General features: G+C 39.5%; 1 protein-coding gene across 7 annotated transcripts in view; it reads right to left on the bottom strand.

Annotated features, from left to right (window-relative positions):
* USP44 (ubiquitin specific peptidase 44) overlaps positions 1-18,545 on the bottom strand; it is a 46,822-nt gene extending 28,277 nt beyond the window's left edge. Inside the window, exons 1-2 of one of the 7 annotated variants that reach the window (XM_032346724.1) lie at positions 18,365-18,545; positions 17,113-17,207 (exon numbers count right to left, since the gene is read on the bottom strand). The gene's annotated coding sequence lies outside the window, so the exon portion shown is untranslated. Of the gene's footprint in view, positions 1-180; positions 263-511; positions 608-2,188; positions 2,434-17,006; positions 17,074-17,112; positions 17,208-18,364 lie in introns of those variants that run through there. The other 6 variants (XM_032346729.1, XM_032346732.1, XM_032346730.1 and 3 more) reach the window with 6 other exon arrangements.
* Between the last annotated feature and the right edge of the window lie 612 nt (positions 18,546-19,157).

Raw genomic sequence — 19,157 nt, 5'->3', positions numbered from 1 at the left:
TCCCCTCAGTCGTCGTTCCGCAGCCCCCCTGTCCCTCCCTTAGGGATCCCCCTACGTCCTCCGCGGCGGGGAAACGCCGCCAGGTGCCTCCCAGCCCCGGGGACTCCAGTGGAACCTCCGCTCCCGCAGAGACCCCGTTCGGGCAACCGCCGCAGCCGCGCGCCGGTCACGCACACTCACCAGCCCGAGCCCGAGCGGCCATCTTTGCGCTCACCCCGGGACCCCCGCCCCCGGGTTCGGTGGGGGCCGCGGCGGCGGCGGCGACGGCGGCGGCGGTGGTCCGGGGGAGCGGCTACGTCACTAGTGACGACGCCCCGCCCCGCTCCGCCCGCCCCGGGCCTTCGGAGTGTTGGGGGTGCAGCTCCACTCGGCGGCCGTCTACCCGCTGCGGGAGCAGGCCTGGAGGGCGGGAGGCACCCGGGCTTCCCGTCCGCGTCAGGGGATGCTTTTCCTGGCCTGCGTGTGGCTCTGCGTAGACGGTCGCAGCTTCTTCCCAAGGCAGGCTTCGCACCTGCCCTCACCGTCGCGGTCTGGGACGGTGCAGCCACTGTTCAGCACTTTTCTGTAAGATGCAGAATATTCCACGGACTTTGGTACTCTGCCACAGCATCGCTGCGACTCACACAGCGTCGAATTGTTTGGCAGAGAGGCGCGCCAATTCCGTTATTTTCAAAATGAGTGCAAATTAACTGGCGTAGAAATTCCTCGAGAAAAAGTTTCCTTTCCGAGGTGCAACCTAGGTGTAAGCTCCAGGTTATCCCCCTTGAATTCGGTTTCCTCAGTTAGCAGTTGGGCAAGTAAGGTTCCACATTCAGCAGAGAGATTACTTAAAAAAAAAAAATCTTATTTAAAAAAATATTAAATGAAGGATACACAGGTCAAGCCAACTATATCTGCCATTCCTATTCTTCGGAGAGTACTTTTTAATAAATTATCTTGTTGGAGTATATGGCCCCTTCTCTCTCTTTTCAAGAGTTTTTAGAGTGGGACGAATACAAGACCCCAAACCAGTCGATCTGTAGGAAACTCTTTCAAAGCGCTCCTTGGGGCTCTGACAGTGGAGCATGAGGCTCTTGATCTTGGGGTTGTGAGTTCAAACCCTATGCTAACTATAGAGATTAATTAAAAACAAAAATCTTAAAAAACAGCTAGCTAAATAAATAAAAGCACTTGTCAATCTGTACAAGGTGAAACGGGTTGAGGTTAACTGAATAATGATTTAAAGGCATGTTGAGAAGGCAAACTAGACACCATGCAGCAAAAATATATACTACTCACATTGTACAACACTTGTGATACATCAACATTTTAATAATGGTGGCAAGATTACAAGTGACTTTTTAAAAGATATTATTTTTAAGTAATCTCTCCACCCTTGATTCTTGAATTTAGAATCCCAAGGTCAAGAGTTGCATGTTCCACTGACTGAGCCAGCAGATGCCCCTCAAGTGATTTTTATTTTCTAAATCTTCTGCAATGATCATAATTTTCTAAATTTTTTAAATTTAAAAAACCATTTTTAAAGAGTTAAATAGAATAACGATCATTAGTAAAAAATGGTAATCAGAAAATAAGTTGCATGTGGCCAAAGTGATAGCAGTAGTTCAAAGAATTTCCTGAGATCAGATTTCAAAGAAAAGGTGGTACTTAAGCTGGTCTTTTAAGGACTAAGATGATTTGACTAAACGAAGAGAAGGCGAAATGGGAGCACAACAAAACAAGGGCAGGCTGAGTAAGGCATAGGAGGTACTGAGTAGACAGTTGTTCTCAATAAAAGGTCTTGAGTACAAAGGTGTAAGCTAGGGAGAGGTGCTGGATGGGAAGGATGAGCTGGGGATAAGAAATCATCTGGAGGTTATTGTCAATTGTGTTAATAATTAAAGATAAGTAATGAGATAGATTGTAGCTTAGCCTGTATTTATTGATTGTACTTACTATTCATTCAGCTTTGAAAATTTCTTCCGCTACCATTTTATTCTGGGTCTTAACCTAGGCCTAAATTATGGCATGTCTAACTTGTTTCCTGACACCCCTCCGGAACCTCTCTGGGGGTAATCGCGAGGTTTTTCTCATGTAATTTTCCTATTTGTTTTACACCCATCTCATGAAATTTACGCTTTTTACTGTAACAACAACAACACAAGTCTTCTTCCCTTCACATGTCATCAAAAGTCTTCCCCAAACTTACCCATTATAACTTCAAAATCAGTCTTTCTCCTTATCAGCCTTTGACTGCTAGGTCAGTCTCTTTACGGTCTCACACACTTTGGGCACTTCCCACCTTTAAATCGGGGCAGATGTTTATCTCCTAAGTAGAAGGCCCTCCAACTTTCACTCCTGCAGATCATTACAATCAACTTCTTTCCGAGCTGGCCTAAGCTCTCACCTCCTGGAAATTGCTTTCCTAGTAACTAGGCTTTCAGATCCCCATCCCCCAACCCCCAATACATTATTATGCAGTCACAGCTTTTGTTCTGAGTTCCGCGCCTGGTTCTCTCTTTGCATTGTAACCTCTTTGGGGACAAGGAATGTGCACTTGCTCTGCTTGGGTGTCCCTCTACAGCTCTTTGTATGGTGCTGGCCAAAAATTCTCTTCAAAATGCTTAATGAATTGATGGAATTAGATGCTCCCTCGCATAATATGGGACTGTGGAAATGATGTGGAGGGGTTTCCCTTGTTTCCACAGTCCTCCCACTGGGAGAAATGGCAATTTGCCCTTTTTCTAAGGTAAGTAGACAGTTTCCTAACAAGATAAAATTTTAATGATTCTGGTACCTGAGTCTGAGGCCATGTCCACAACTTGTGAAGTGGGTAGAACATAAACCTGTTGTTTCTTGGATGCTGAGAGTGTGAATGAACTAAAGGAAGACAAAATCCTGCAATTTTTGTTTAACCTTACAGCTGCTTTTCAGTCTTTGTGCTCACTTTTAGAATTTTCTATTCCAGTCTTTCATGAAAATGAAAAATGTCTTAGGAATCCTAATTGACAAAGAATTTAGGAGCTTGTTAACTTTGAGGAAGCTACAAGAATTTCCAGTTTGTTAGACTAAATGTTCCTATCAGTAGTTTTAAAGTTATGAAAGGTTCACTTGACATATTTTTTGGACAACTATGTGCCTGGCACCATGCTAGGTAGGCACTGAGATGTCCATGACCTTCATTTCAATGGTAGAAAGAGATAAAGAGTTTAATGGAGGAAATAGGAAAAGAAAATACTACAGGACTCAGACCTAAAGTTTGATTAAGGTGTAGGAACACCCTGCAGTTGATTTTTTAAAAAGAGAGTGAGCCACAAAACCTTTAATTTGAGGAAAATATACAAGAAAGAAGTTGAGAGAGTAATACTGAACTAGAATGGCAGATGACAAGATATGGTCTTAGTAAATGAATATAGATAGAAGAAAGTGAGCAGAAAGAAATGGCTTTAGAATTAGCCTTTTTAATTCTCTCTTTTTTAAGTAGACTCCATGCCTGGTGTGAGGCTTAAACTCACTACCTTGAGATGGAGAATCCCATGCTCTACTGATTGAGCCAATCAGACACCATTTTTAATTCTAAGAAAGAAAGAATGAGGCCTCTTAACAGGTAGGGGGAGGCAAATGCAGATTAAGAAGTAGAAGATACCAAAACTGATTTAATTTTAAAAGATTAAAATATTTGGGATAGCTATTTTCTTAAGCCTTGAAACCTTTCTAAGGTTAACCTAAGGATGGGTGTGTATATAATGATATAACATGTTTATCTAATTATTATCACAATGTATGACAGTTTATCTAGTTCTTTAAACGTGTTGCATGTTTTACTTCTGTCTCCTTTGTAAAGTTAGGAAAATAGTGTCCTGATTTTCTTACAATGATGGTTTAAAGATCAAATGAACTTTTGCATGTGTAAACCCTTCTGAAACTGTAAAGAGAAAAAAAGTATATGTATTTATCATTATTATTTCTCTCAGGATTATTGCTATCTTATAAAGTTCTTTGAGGTCAGGAACTGAGTTTTGTTCATATTTATAATCCTTTAAATTGAGTTTCATTTCTGTACTAAAGGAATAGTTCACTAGAGGATAAACACTGTAGACGTTAAAATTAGTTACAGTACTGTGAGAAACATGTTGAACAAAGTTTTAGACTCCCTTTCTCATAGAAAGCAAAGAAAGGATCTGGAAAAGTATATAGAGAGAGGACAGGGGTTAGAGTTGAAATTTTAACTTATAAAGCTTTAGTAAACCATGCCAAGAAGATATTAAGAATACCTTTTTCTTTTTCTTAAAGATTATTTATTTATTTGACACAGAGAGAGAGACAGCCAGGTGGAACAAAGGCTGGGGGAGAGGGAGAGGGAGAGGGAGAAGCAGGCTTTCTGGTGAACAGGGTGTCTGATGTGGGGCTGGATCCCAGGACCCTTGGGATCATGACCTGAGCTGAAGGCAGTTGCTCAATGAATGCAACACCCAGGCACCCCCTAAAAGTACCTTTCATGAAGGAAAGTACTCTTTCTTTTCTCCTTTTTCTTTTTCTTCTTCTTTTTAGTTAATTAATTTATCTCTATACCCAATGTGGGACTCGGATTCATGGCTCTGAGATCAAGAGTGGCTTCTTTTTCCAACTGAGCCAGACAGTGATCTTTCATGAGGAAAGATTATTGAGGTATTTAAATTTTATTTTATACTTTGTACATGTTTTTAAGCCCGGGGGCGGGGGGCACCTGGGTGGCTCAATTTGTTAAGTAACTGCCTTTGGCTCAGGTCATGATTCCAGGGTCCTGGGATCAAGCGTCTCATCAGGTTTCCTGCCTAGCTAGTGGAGAGTCTGCTTCTCCCTCTCTCTGTCCTTCTCCTGACTCATGCGCTCTGTCTCTCTCTCTCTCAAATAAATTATATATATATATATTATATATATATATATATATATATATAATATATATATATATAAAAGTATAGGTGGTTAACCATAATTGTTTGTATAATTATTTACATCTTCCCAAACCATTTAGAAATTGAAATACTTCAGAGTTGCAAAAAGCCAGAAAGCTGAATATAAAGCAGCAATCAATGCAGCAAAGTACTACATCAATTAAAGGAAACTTCATATTGTAGTTTCAAGATATATGTATGCCATAAAAAAAAAAAAAAAAAAGCCAACACTTCTGGGGCACCTGGCTGTCTCAGAAGATAGAGCATTTGATTCTAGATTTTGGGATTGTAAATTTGAGCCCCACCTTGGGTGTAGGGGTTACTGAAAAAATAAAATCTTAAAAAAAAAAAAAAAAGCTAACAGTTCTTCCTGTGCAGGAGCTAGGATGATCACCTTGCTTTTCTCTGCCATCTTAAGGTGACTTCCTTCAGGCCAGAGGGCCCACTTGGTGACATCATTGCTTCAGCCATCTATTGTATGTAGGCTTCTCCTTGTTCAGCTAACCAGAGCTTAATGAAATTCTAGGAAACAACATTTCCAGGGGAGATTCCTCAACGGAAAAGAAGTTTATGTAAGGCAGATAGTCTTCATCTATTTCATTTTATCTCTGGTCCTAAAACTTGTGTTTATAGAACTAAGCCCAACATATGCTTTATACAGGTTTCTTAATTTCTAAATGAGATATATGGCTCCTGATCTTTAGAAAAATAATGAAGAATCAATCAATCAGTAGAAAACAAAAGCTGACATAAAAGAGGTCTTCTTAGCAACAATGAGGTTTTCTTTCATCTCTTTACATCAGTGTCTCAGAATGGATCACAGAAGGAAACTCGTATAACTTTACTACTTAACACTTATGAAATTGTTTCTTCTTTTCATGAACATGAATGATAGTATTAAAGAACAACTTAAACATTTAACTTTTTTGCTTATGCTTATAACATTTTACTGAATTAAGCCAAAACTGGCTTAATATTGTCATTAGCTAATCATCAGATTAAACTGGGCAAAAGAATTATAATTTGACTAGTGTCATTGTGAATAATTTTCTCCCTTTTTGCTTACTACTGATGTACCTGTAATGAAGATTAGGGTTATTCCTACAAAAAAGTCCTATAAAATATGCGTTTGATGTGTTGGTATAATGGGATGCCAGGGAAAACCAAACTTCCTCGGCTCTATTTTGAGGGTCAGAAATACCCATTTTATTAACATAATTTAACAATTAAGGTTAAAATGCAAACCTGAGATTTTGTTCAGCTTATATCAGTTTGTTCAGCTTATATCAGTTTTTTTTTTTCTAAGCAAGATCCATATCAAACATGGGGCCTGAAATCACGACCCCGAGATCAAGAGTTGCATGCTCCCTGACTGAGCTAGCTAGGCACTCCAAGCTCTGATCAGTTTTACTATCTTAATGCAAATCCGTGGATTAGATAAATCAATAGTGTTCTGAAGATAATGGGAAATAGCTTTTTAAACTTGGGGACTGGCAGGGGAAAATGAGAAACACTCATAGATATTATGTTGCCTCAGAGGTCTGATCAAGAGTAGAACAGCATCAGGGTACTCACTGGGTGTTTGGGGGAAATAGAGGGACTCTGAATGAACGAAAAACATTTTATCTTAAGATGAGCGCTAGTTAAGAAGTCCAACACTTTAAATATCTCTCAAAATGTTAAGAATTATTTCTTCATAGTCAGCTCTGGGCCTAAGAATAAAAAGAACCTTTTTTGCAAGTCATTTAACCTTCATGCATCTCAATTACTTTCTCTGAAAATTACAAAACTGACTCAGCAGAATTCACATTGTTGTTTTGAGGATTATGTGAATGCTATTGTAAACTGAGAAGTACTACATGAATTCAAAGTAAAACTTAAGTACAAAAGGTGGAGGGGTGCGTGGTTGGCTCGTCAGTTAAGCGGCTGTTTTCATCTCAGGTCATGATTCCGGAATCCTGGGATGGAGCCCATGGAAGTCTCCCTGCTCAGCAGGGGGTCGCTTCTCCGTCTTTCCCCCTGCTCATTCTCTCTCTCTCTCTCAAATAAATAAATATCTTTAAAATAACAACAGGAATAAAGTATACCTTTTTTTAAAAAAGTGGATAATCTTTCTGTGTAATTTACAAATTATTTTACTGACACCAGTAAAAATCAGAATTGTGTTATTCCTTTTAGATGCTACTGTATGTAACACAGAGATGTGACAAAATTTTTAAATGATAATAGTTCCCAGTAAATGTTAGCTGCTGTTATTATTGTTGAATCATATCTTACTACATAAGGTACTTGGTTGCTAAGCTTTTCTGCTTCTTCCATTTCTTTGTTCTCTTCCTTTTCACTGGCTCCTAAACCTCTGCTTTTAAACATGCAGTTTTCCACATCCTGAAAGAAATTGCCTTGTCTCAACGACTTTATTTCTCTTCTCCCTTATAACATCAAAAAGCTTGGATCAGTAGATCTCAGTGGCATAGAAATAGTTGCCATGAAACCATTTTCATCACAATCATTTAAAAACTCAGTTTCCTTCAGTCTCCTATTTAGACATATGTCTTGCCTCCCCCTGCCCACTTTACTTAGTTTCTTTCTTTCTTTTTTTTTTTTACTTACCATTTCTTAATTCATCATTAGTATTCTTTGTACCATTATAACCTGAATGATTTTATGTATTGTCAGCCACTAATAGAACATTTTATGGGTTAGGGGTGCCTGGGTGGCTCAGTGGGTTGGGCCTCTGCCTTTGGCTCAGATTGTGATCTCAGGGTCCTTTGAACTCAGTTTTCACCAAAATGAGAGAAGTTGGATACATAGCAAGTTGTGACAGGCTATTTGTTTTCCCCCTTCTTTTCAGGTGAACTGACTCCTTTAGGAATGGAAATGCAACTTTGGAGTCACTTTGTCTAGGCAGTGTTTTAACCACATACTCTAAATTGTATAGTTACCAGAATTTGATGGATGACAACATAGATTTTAAACTAAGCCATGTAGTATAATTTGTTCAACTTTTGACCGAGTAGATTTTATTGAAGCCTTTATAGTGATACGGTAGGATTTAGATGCATTAGTTCATACATATTTTGTTTTCTCAAGTAAATGCCTAACAGTATAAACTAGCTAAAAAGATTTCCTTAATTGTTTTTGTTGGCATGTCAGTGTTAACAATTGGGACTTGAGTGTTTTAGATTTCATCTGAAATTAGTGGTTCAGATACAACAATAAATGGTTTTCATGGCTGTCATCTTTGATTAATGTAATATTAAACCTCTTGAGTATATTATACCACTACTTTTGTTATTCAACTGACAGATTTGAAAAATAATAAAGACAGAGTATCTGTCTTACAAATACATTAAATGTATGTATAGTCTTTGATTTTGTCAGTTAAGATACCTTTGCCTTTTTCAGAGGCATTTGGCTTTCTTCTTTTAGCAGGTTTTGTCACTAAATCTACCAACATACTTTCAGTAACTTGATTAACAAATCTGATGGAGGAGAGGATTATGAGTTACCTCAAAGATATATAAGGATCTCATTTCTAGGGGCGTGTGGGTAGCTCAGTCGGTTAAATGTCTGCCTTTGGCTCAGGTCATGATCCCAGTTCCCTGGCATAGAGCCCTGCATCAGGCTCCCTGCTCAACGAGAAGCCTGCTTCTCCCTCTCCCACTTCCCCTGCTTTTGTTCCCTCTCTTGCTGTCTCGCTCTCTCTGTCAAATAAATAAATAAAATCTTAAGAAAAAAAAAAAGGACCTCATTTCTATATATATATAGACTGAGGAAAGGAGAAGGTATAAATTAGTTATAAAGCCTTTCACTGCAGAACAATTTATACCTTAAAATATTTTCACATACATTATCTTTATTCATCCTTATTAATACATAGCTTAGGAAATTAAGGTATTAAGTGACTTGTTTGAAGCCACACAGAATTCATCAGACCTGGGATTTGAAAACAGTTCTTCTTGGGTGCCTGGGTAGCTTAGTCAGTTAAGTATCTGTCTTTGGCTCATGATCCAGAGTCCTGGGATCAAGTCCCACGTTGGGCTCCCTGTTCAGTAGGGAGTCTGCTTCTCCCTCTCCCCTTCACCCTGCTTGTGCTTGCTCTCTCTCTCTCTCTCAAATAAATAAAATATTTTTTAAAAAGAGCGAAACCAAGTTTTCTTATGACCAACCATTGTTCTTTACAGTGTACCTTATAGATACCATGGAAATGATTTCTTTTGAGAAATAGTTACTAAGACACCTCCAACCCCTCAACTTGTCTGCTTGTGAAAAAAATGTACTTAAGCCTGACTGTCGAAATCAGCCGGAATGTAGTGTGTTAGAATCTCCAAGCAGAATTTGTATAGGTGTAATGAGAAAAATTGGTTTAGAGAACTTTACCTACAGTTTATCTCCTGTTAGTTTCTTGCCTTGCTAAGCTAATTTGACATATATTTCAAGGTGTCCAAATTGATTGAGATGTTGTTCTATCATAAGTTATAGAAGTGCTTCCACTATAATTTATTCACTGATAGGTAAACTCATTGGAATGGAATGAAAAACAAAAGAAAAGACGGTCTCAAAGAAGAAACAGAAATGCATCTGCTTTCTAAACTACTCATTGTAAGAATGGGTGGGGGATCAGCTGGTTCATAATTAAGGCTTTACTCGTCTTCCTTATCTGAGCTATAACTTTATTTTTAAAAAATATTTTATTAATTTATTTGACAGAGATCACAAGTAGGTAGAGAGGCCGGCAGAGAGAGGAGGAAGCAGGCTCCCTGCCAAGCGGAGAGCCCGATGCGGGTCTCGATCCCAGGACCCCAGGATCATGACCTGAGCCGAAGGCAGAGGCTTTAACCCACTGAACCACCCAGGCACCCCTGAGCTGTAACTTTATTTACTCCATCTGCATTTTATGTGAAATGCATTGATGGTCACAAATCTGTTTCTTCTGTCACACTCAGTGATATAGAAAATATCCTAATAAGCACTGGCATCCAAATAATAAGTGGGACAGTGTGGGGGTGAAATGACTGGTCCAAAATCATACAGGGATACTTAGCTTCCTGGATCCCAGAGCAGAGCTGTTCCATCTAAGACTTGGTGATTCAGTAACCTCATGTTATTAGAAAATTCTCCCTTAAGGGAAACAAAAATTTGTTTTCTTGTAACATTTACCCTCTGGGCCTAATTCTGCCTCCCAGGACCTCACTGCTTGTACTGCTTTCTCCAAACTCCTGCACCCTCCCTAGCCCACCTCAGTCTCTTATGTCTTGTGTAGCTTAATTTCAGAAGTTGTTTGGTTTCCTGAGGAAATATCCCCAACCAAGAGTTTTCAGTATTTAACATTTTTTTCTCTTTTTTCATTGCCCACTTTTGCCTACTTGCAGAGAATTTAACATACCTTTAATACATTTTGTCCTTCCTCCTACCGCCCCTTGTCTCCAATCTCTTCTTTTTATTTTTACTCCTTATTTTAGATAATAGAACCATCATTTAGTCAATCATTTATTTTAGGTACCTTAGGATCATTTTTTTTACTCTCTACGCTAGCATTATCCATCACACTGAATCGGGGCCCAGTCTTGCCCGTTCTATGATGAAAGTGTCTCTGAGACGCATTTCTTTTTCCATTGCTACTGCCCCAGCTCTCATTCTCATCCCTTGTTAGAGCCATTATAATTAGCCTCTGTGCTGGTGTCCCTGCTGCTTTTCTCTCTGTGCCACCCTACTGCATGGTCAAAAGTTGACAATTTGATGAGAAAAATGAGATATGCATATAATAAAAAATTAGAGAATAGCACAAGATAGAATTTATAATCCAATGCTTCAAGTTGTGCATGGGCCACTTAGTTTCATGTAAAGTCAGTTAAAGGTGCTTATCATCCTGAAAATTTCTGGAGAAATCTCTGGAAATGGTGTAAGGGACAGGTGAGATACTGATATGCAAAGGGGAGTTTAAAAAAATGCCCCATTTTTTAATGAATTAATTAGATAATTTGTTAATTAATAATGACAACAATAAAATAACTACCTATGGACATTGGGGAAGGTATGTGCTATGGTGAGTGCTGTGAAGTGTGTAAACCAATGTACCCCTTGGGCTAATAATACATTATATGCTAATTTAAAAAATTGTTCTTGAAAATAAAACTTTCAAAAAATTGAAAAATAATAAAATGACTACCATCTAATTGAACACTTGTATTATGTTAGTTTGCAGGATGGACTTTATTGCCTGTCTTCCTGGCCTTTCTGATCTGGGCTTCAGATAAGGTTACTGAGCTCTGAAATTTTGAAATAGTTTGCCTAATATCACAGTAAATTTCAGAACTGGAACTTAAACTCATGTGTGTTTGGTTTTTAAAGCTCAGGGTTGTTTCACTGTTTCACTAAAACTCATTCACTTATCTCTGGCAGTGTAGAAATTAGTACAGACAAATGGTGTTAAAGAAGATTGCAAGCTCATATAACTGATTTTTTTTTTTAGTATTTTATTTATTTATTTGACAGACAGAGATTACAAGTAGGGAGAGAGGCAGTCAGAGAGAGGAGGAAGCAGGCTCCCTGCTGAGCAGAGAGCCCGATGTGGGGCTTGATCCCAGGACCCTGGGATCATGACCTGAGCTGAAGGCAGAGGCTTTAACCCACTGAGCCACCCAGGTGCCCCCATATAACTGATTTTTGAGGTTATTTCTTTGGCACCATGGGCTATGTCCATTAATTTCATCATTTATAATCAAGGGATGGATTAGAGATAAGACATCACTACTGCCTTCCAGGAGTTCAGTGTGATGGGGAAGACAGGCAATACAATGTGATCAAAGTTATAATAATGAGAAAAGATCAGGGATGTGGTTAAGGCTAAAAAAAACCCGTTACTTTATAGCCCTGCTTCTGACAGTAACTAGTTGTTTCTTTTTTAAAGTAGGTTCCATGGAGGCATCTAGGTCGCTCAGTGGATTAAGCCTCTGTTTTCGGCTCAGGTCATGATCTCAGGGTCCTGGGATCGAGCCCCGCATCAGGCTCTCTGCTCAGCAGGGAGCCTGCTTTCCCCTCTCTCTCTCTGCCTGTGTCTCTGCCTACTTGTGATCTCTGTCAAATAAATAAAAAAAAATTAAAAAAATAAATAAATAAGAATTTTTAAAAATAAAGAAAAAAAAATAAAGTAGTTTCCATGCCCAACATGGGGCTCAAAGTCAGGACCACAACATCAAGAATCATATACTTTACCAACTGAGCCATCCAGGTGCCCTGATAGTAACTTGTTTAGACTAGTCATTGTCTAAAAAAACCAAACAGACGTTTGTTTATTCTCTTCTGTAAAATGAAGCGGTACGACTAAATAAGGGAATTTCTTATTGAAAATTCATTGCCTTTTAAAAAAGTATTTTTTTATTTTTTTGTTTATTTTAGTCATCTCTGTACTCAACATGAGGTTCAAACTCATTACCCTGAGATCAAGAGTCACATGCTCTTTGGTCTGAGCCAGCCAGGTACTCCCTCATTATTATTTTTATTCCTAACCTTTAGTTCTGTTTTTGCTTTTCCATTTCATTCATTCGCTGACTTATTATCATTCCTTCCATCCATTGAGATTTATTGAGTATTTTCTATGTTCCGGGTGCTTTGTGGTACTCTGGGAACACAAACATAAGCTACGGTAACCCCTTCCCTTACAGATTGTCATTATTACTTGGAGGTAAATTTAATGTAGTGTCCCAAGAGAGGCATTTACATAGTGCTGTGGAGTACAATGGACAGGGTGTAGGGTGGGAGAATGATGAAGATGGTGAGGGGGAAGACTTGACAAGGAATGGACATTAACAAAGACTCTTGAAGACTGAGAAGGAACTTGCTAAAACAAGTACACATGCGGGATGACTGGGTGACTCAGTGGTTTAAGAGTCCAACTCTTGATTTCGACTCAGGTCATGATCTCAGGTTGTGAGATCAAACCCCGTGTCAACCTCCTCACTCGGTGGGGAGTCGGCTTGAGATTCTCTCTCTCTCTCTCTCTCACCCATGTGCTGTGCTCTCTCTCTCTCAAATAAGTAAATCTTAAAAAAGGAGAAAATGTTCTAAACTTGCTGTCTTTAATCCTTCTCTTCCCATTTTATTTTTTTAAAAAAATTTTGATTAATTTTTTAAAAGATTTTATTTATTTATTTGACAGAGACAGACAGAGACAGCACAAATAGGGGAAGCAGCAGGCAGGGGGAAAGGGAGAAGCAGGCTCCCCAATGAGCAGGGAGCCCAATGCAGGGCTTGATCCCAGGGCCCTGGGATCACGACCTGAGCCAAAGGCAGCCACTTAATGACTAAACCACTCAGGTACCCCTTAATTAATTTTTTTAAAAGATTTATTTATTTTAGAGAGAAAGAGAATGTCCAAGTGGCAGGAGGGGCAGAGGGAGAGAGAGAACCCACAACCAGACTCCCTTGCTGAGGGCAGTGCCCTACCTGAGTTTGATCCCAGGACTCTCATCATGACCTGAGCCAAAACTAGTTGGCCCCTTAACTGACTGAGCCACTCAGGCACTTTGTAGTCCCATAATCTTTAAAAGTTAACCCAGTTAGGCTTTCATCTCTATCATTCCATAGAAGTAGCTCTTGTAGAACTACCTAGTAATACCAACTTCTGAATTGTGATAAACAGAGGTAAATTCTTAGTTTTCATCATTAGGGGCATTAATGCAATTGGTCACTTTCTCTTTCTAGAAATATTTACTTTCTTTTGTGTCCCAGGAATACCACACTTTCCTAGTTTAATTCCTCCCTCATTAGTTGTTCCTTGTCAAGCTTTTTTTGCAGAATCTTTCTCTTTTCCCCACTTTTTATTATCTTATTTATTTATTTACTTTCTTTTTAAAGATTCTACTTATTTATTTGACAGAAAGAGAGAGACAGTGAGGGAATACAAGCTAGGGGAGTGGTAGAGGGAGAAGCAGGCTTCCCACTGAGCAGAGAGCCCAATTCGGGGCTTGATCCCAGGACCCTGGGATCATGACCTGAACTGAAAGCAGAGGCTTGACCAACTGAGCCACCCAAAGTGCCCCTATTTATTTACTTTTAAGTAAACTCTATCCCTAATGTGGGGCTTGAACTCACTGTTATAAGTCACTTATAGGAGCCATTATGATAAGGAAAGAGATTAAAAGGTATCTTTTCCTGGAACATTTTGGAAAATTGAACTTTTATTTTCTTTTTAGCCCTCAGAAGGAAATATACAGGTTATACGGTTCTATCCCAGATTATGAGGTTTGGACTAGAAAATGTTTCACCAAATGATGATTTTACCAAATGATAAGGATAGTTCTCATATGCAAAACTGTCATCTAAGAAGGACCCCTCTATCATTCTGTCAGCTGAAGAGCAGTAGTACTTGATGGCATACTGGGCTGCCTTGGACTTCCTCTTTTTTGCTTATTGGAGGTATTTTATTACCAGCCTGTTTTTGTGAAGCTGTGCTTGTACTGGGTGTGATTCAGCCATTTGGGCTGGTTGGACAGGCATCTTCTCTATTTCTTCCCACTTGATGTTTCCTTCTGCCAGAAACTATGCTCTTTCAAAGAGGACTACCTTCCCAAATGAAGCTGTATTTTTTAAGTCTTTGTCTTTCTGAAAGTCTAATCTAGCATGAATCTAAAAGATGATATTAGAGTACGATGAAATGCTATTGTGTCAAAACTCTGAAAGTAGGTGTGACTAGGTAAGATTTTCAGGGTATGGATTATAATAAAATTTCAGTGATTTTGCAATCAAAACAGACCTTGATGAAATTCTTTTTTCTTCCCCTGCATAGTAGGTATTCTCACAGAGTTGTTTTAAGGATTGAATGAATTAATATATGTAAAATAGGCATGGCCAATTATTTAGGCACATGATAAATGGTAAGTATTTGCTGATGGTGGTAATAGTATATTATTATGGTGACATATTTTATTGCTGCAGATAGCAATAGCTATAGTAAGAACGAACTACACAGTTGGAAGTACTAGGTTAGAGGGGTGCCTGGCTGGCTTAGTCAGTAGAGTATGCCACTCTTAATTTCAGGATTGTAAGTTATCTCAGGATTGTAAATTTGAGCCCCACATTGGGTATAGAGATTACTTAAAAACAAAATCTTAAAAAAAGAAAAAAGTACTAGGGGAGCCTAGGTGACTCAGTCAGTTAAACATCTGCCTTCAGCTTGGGTTATGATCCCAGGGTCCTGGAGGATCAAGCTCTGTGTGGGGGTCCCTGCTGAGCAGGGAGTCTGCTTCTCCGTGTCCCTCTCTGTTGCTCCCCCTGCTAGTGCTCTCTCACTTGCACTCTCTCTCTCAAATAAATAAATACAATCTAAATAAGTAAATAAATATTTTTTAAAAAGTACTAGATTGGGTGGTAGCAGTTGATGATTTCTTGCTTTCTTGCTTTCTTTCTTTCTTTCTTTTTGTAAAGATTTTATTTGACACAGAGAGAGAATACAAGCAGGGGGAGTGGGAGAAGCCGGCCTCCTACCCAGCAGGAAGCCCTACACGGGATTCTATCTCAGGACCTGAGCTGAAGGCAGATGCCTAATGACTGAGCCACCCAGGCACCCCCAATTGATGATTTCCAACTCTGATAGCCACTGTACTTTATTATAGAGTAGGGAACAATCAATTTCTGGACTATTCAGTTTAAAGTTATGTTGGTCATACATATTTACTGATTTGTTTTTAAATTTTTAGAAGTTTATTAACATTTTTTAGTAGACTCTACACCGAACATGGGGTATGAACTCACAACCTCGAGATCAAGAATTGTATACTCTTCTGACTGATGCAGCCAGAAGTCCCTGTTTGCCATACATCTACTATGAGGACAAATGGGGGCGCCTGGGTGGCTCAGTGGGTTAAAGCCTCTGCCTTCGGCTCAGGTCATGATCTCAGGATCCTGGGATGGAGTCCCACATTGGGTTCTGTGCTCAGCAGGGAGTCTGCTTACCCCTCTCTCTGCCTGCCTCTCTGCCTATTTGTGATCACTCTCTGTCAAATAAATTGATAAAATCTTAAAAAACAACAACAATGACTGTATTTTTCTTTTCTTCATTATCTTTTTTCTCCAGTAATTTACTATCGACCTAGTAAGGACATAGCCCTGTGATCCCTGGCTTCTTTATTTTTTTAAAAAGATTTTATTTGGGGCACCTGGGTGGCTCAGTGGGTTAAAGCCTCTGCATTCAGCCCAGGGCATGATCTCAGGCTCCTGGGATTGAGTTCCACGTCGTGCTCTCCGCTCAGCGGGGAGCCTGCTTCCCTTCCTCTCTCTTTGCCTGCTTCTCTGCCTACTTGTGATCTCTATCAAATAAATAAATAAAAATCTTAAAAAAAAAAAGAAAAGAATGGAAGAGTTGAGTTAAAAAAAAAAAAGATTTTATTTAATTATTTGAGAGAAAGAGATACCATAAATAGGGATAGGAGCAGAGGGAGAAGCAGATTCTCTGCTGAGCAGAGAGTTTCATGTGGGATCATGACCTGAACCAAAGACACTCTAAAAGTATCTAAAGACACTCTACTGTGAGTCACCTAGGTGCCCCATAACTTTTGCTTTAAAAAAAAAAAAAATATATATATATATATATATATATATTTTAAAGTTTACTTACTGCTAGTAATCTCTACACCTAACCTGGGGCTTGAACAAGAGATCAAGGGTTGCACGCTCCACCTACTGAGGTAGGCGCTCCTGCAGCTTTTGCTTTTCAAGGTACTGTGTCCTGGAGCTAGGTTTCTAACTCTCGTGACTGAGTGTTTTTAGGAATAATTGCAAAGAAGCAGGAAATGTGGATGACCATTTTTTCGTCAGTTAGTGCAACCAGTGTGGGAAAGATGCTTATTGGAAAGTAGATCAAGAGTGTAGTTTTTTATTGTTGTTGTTGTTGTTTAGGTTTATTTAGTTTTGTTGGCTTTTGGTTTTGGTTTCTAAGTGAGCTCTAAACCCAGTGTGGGGCTTGAACACACTGCTCAGAGCTCAAGAGTCACCTGCTCTACCTGCTGAACTATCCAGGTGCCCTATGAAGATAGTTTTGATATAGAATATGCTTCTGTAATTCTCTAGCAAAGAGTTTTTAGGTTTGGAAGAGACCTGATAAAGTCCAGGCCAGTGGTTGATCTGGACATCCCTGGGTCCCTTCTTCATTTCTCTCCCATCATCCTCCCTTGTCTTGTGATCCTAGTCACAAGGAACTCACAGTTTCCAGAGGCAGCCCTTCTGTTTTAGGACTGCTGTTGGTAACTTTTCCCGATGTCGAGTAGAAACTAGGCTTCTGGTAGCTTCTTATTTGTCCTACAAATGATTGAAAGAGCAATTTTCATAGATCAGAAACAAGTTTAGTCTATTTTTATTGTGTGGTTGACAGAAGTGAATCCTCAATGTGCTCTATCTCATTAAGGATTTATGAAATTACCATTCTTTATGCAATACTTTTGTTTCAAAGTACGTTCTGTATAGTACATTGTATTTTGTTTTAGGCTGTCATCTGAGAGGAGGCCGGGATAATTACACACACACACACACACACACACACACACACACATACACACCCTAATCCTTATGAGGTAGATATTATTTCCATTTTACAGATAAGGAAACTGAAGTTAGATAACTTCAAAATCACCCAAATAGAAAACTACATTGGCATTTAGATCTCAGAGGCTCCAAGAGATTAATTCCTGGCCTTTTCACAAGAATCCTTGGACTTTTCACTGCAATATGCTGTCTGATCAAATGGAGTATCTTGTGGTAGCAAGAAGGTAAGAGACCTGAGGTCACAGAACTTGTTTTGGAGCTGGAGTCAGTCTTATAGTCTTTTGGTCTTGTTTCTACTTGCTTGTATAGTATAGTGGATGTTATTGGCTTGAAAGTATAAATTTGGCTCTATTTTTTTTTTCCCCCAGTGTGCTTGCAGACAAGGGTGCCTGTTTGATCCTTGGATTTAAAAAGAACCTGTTGAAAAAAAAAAAAAAAAAAAAAAAAACTGTTGATGTTTTTAGGACTGTATGAATGGCAACTTGCTCCAAAATTGGACTGTGCCTCTACTGTGAGATGATTCCACTCTAAGATTTCCAGTTTGATTGCTTTTAAGACATAGTATAGAACCCAGTTCTTTCCATAAGACTGGCCAGTTCTGATGGAACCCAGTGCTGAGACAAGAAAATACAGTCATTTCCCCAGAGGATTAGGGACGAATGTAGGTACAGGGATACCTAGCACCATCCTCACATGGGCAGGCTTTTTGCTAGATATCTTAACAATAAAGTCAAAGTTAATTGATGGGTATGATCAGGAATAATAGTCAAAATGAAAGGCTTTTGTTTTCCAAAACACTCCAAACTCCAAACTCCGCAGAGATGGTTTAAATATACATCAAATCCCAAATCTTCTACCCTAAAAGGACAGAAATCAATCACAGTTCTCCGAATTCTCTTTTTTCTCAGGCTCACCTGTCCACACTTCAGAACTTTCTGAATGCTCCGACTTTACACCGATGGCAGACTCCAGCTCCACTCATCCAAAGCTTTCCATTTTGGTCAGTTTAAGTTCCTAAAGAGGCAGCTGCCATCAGAAGGCTAGGTATTATGAGCTCACGCAGGGCTGTGGGGGAGGGGTGAGCTGGCCTGTGGGGACTCCCCTATAGAGGAGCTGGTCACTCCACTTCAAACAAATCTGCATCACACTGGGGTTTCCACCCCTTTTTCTATGTCAATGATCCCCATTTGTCCCTAGTGCCTGGGGTTTCAGGTCCTGGTGAGCCATTCTCATGTTATCTTCCTTTTGTTTTTAGGCTGAATTCTGCCTTAGCGACAATTATCATTTATTCTGTACCTTTTAGTTTGGTGGTGAATGCTGAGGTTTTGCTAGCCTTTCAGTTGCTGTCATTCAGGCCCTTTCTAAAGAACAGGGGCTGAAACATCAATTCCTTGATCTGTCTCTGGCTGGCTGAGAAAAATCTTAGTGTTGGAGAGGGTTTCGGAGTCCAAATTTCTCTTTGGTGACAGGAAAGAGTTGGGGGGGGGGGGGACAAAAACCAAAAAACAGCCCTTCCCGTGTTTCTGAGTCTCTCATCTCTTAAACCTCTTCTGAAGATCTTTCTGTCTTCAAAACACACACTTTTCAGAGTTTCACAGACCTGATACCCATGAAGGTAAAGTCTCCAAATTAGGAACCCTGCCTGCTCTAGTGTCCTTCTGGAGTCATAGGGGTTCTGGTCCCGTGTGAAGGAGGAAGTGGAGAATG

The sequence above is a fragment of the Mustela erminea genome, chromosome 6, assembly GCF_009829155.1.
Source record: "Mustela erminea isolate mMusErm1 chromosome 6, mMusErm1.Pri, whole genome shotgun sequence".
Lineage (NCBI taxonomy): Eukaryota > Metazoa > Chordata > Mammalia > Carnivora > Mustelidae > Mustela > Mustela erminea.
The sequence above is the reverse complement of the archived record's forward strand: the minus strand, read 5'-3'. Positions and strand labels throughout refer to the sequence as shown.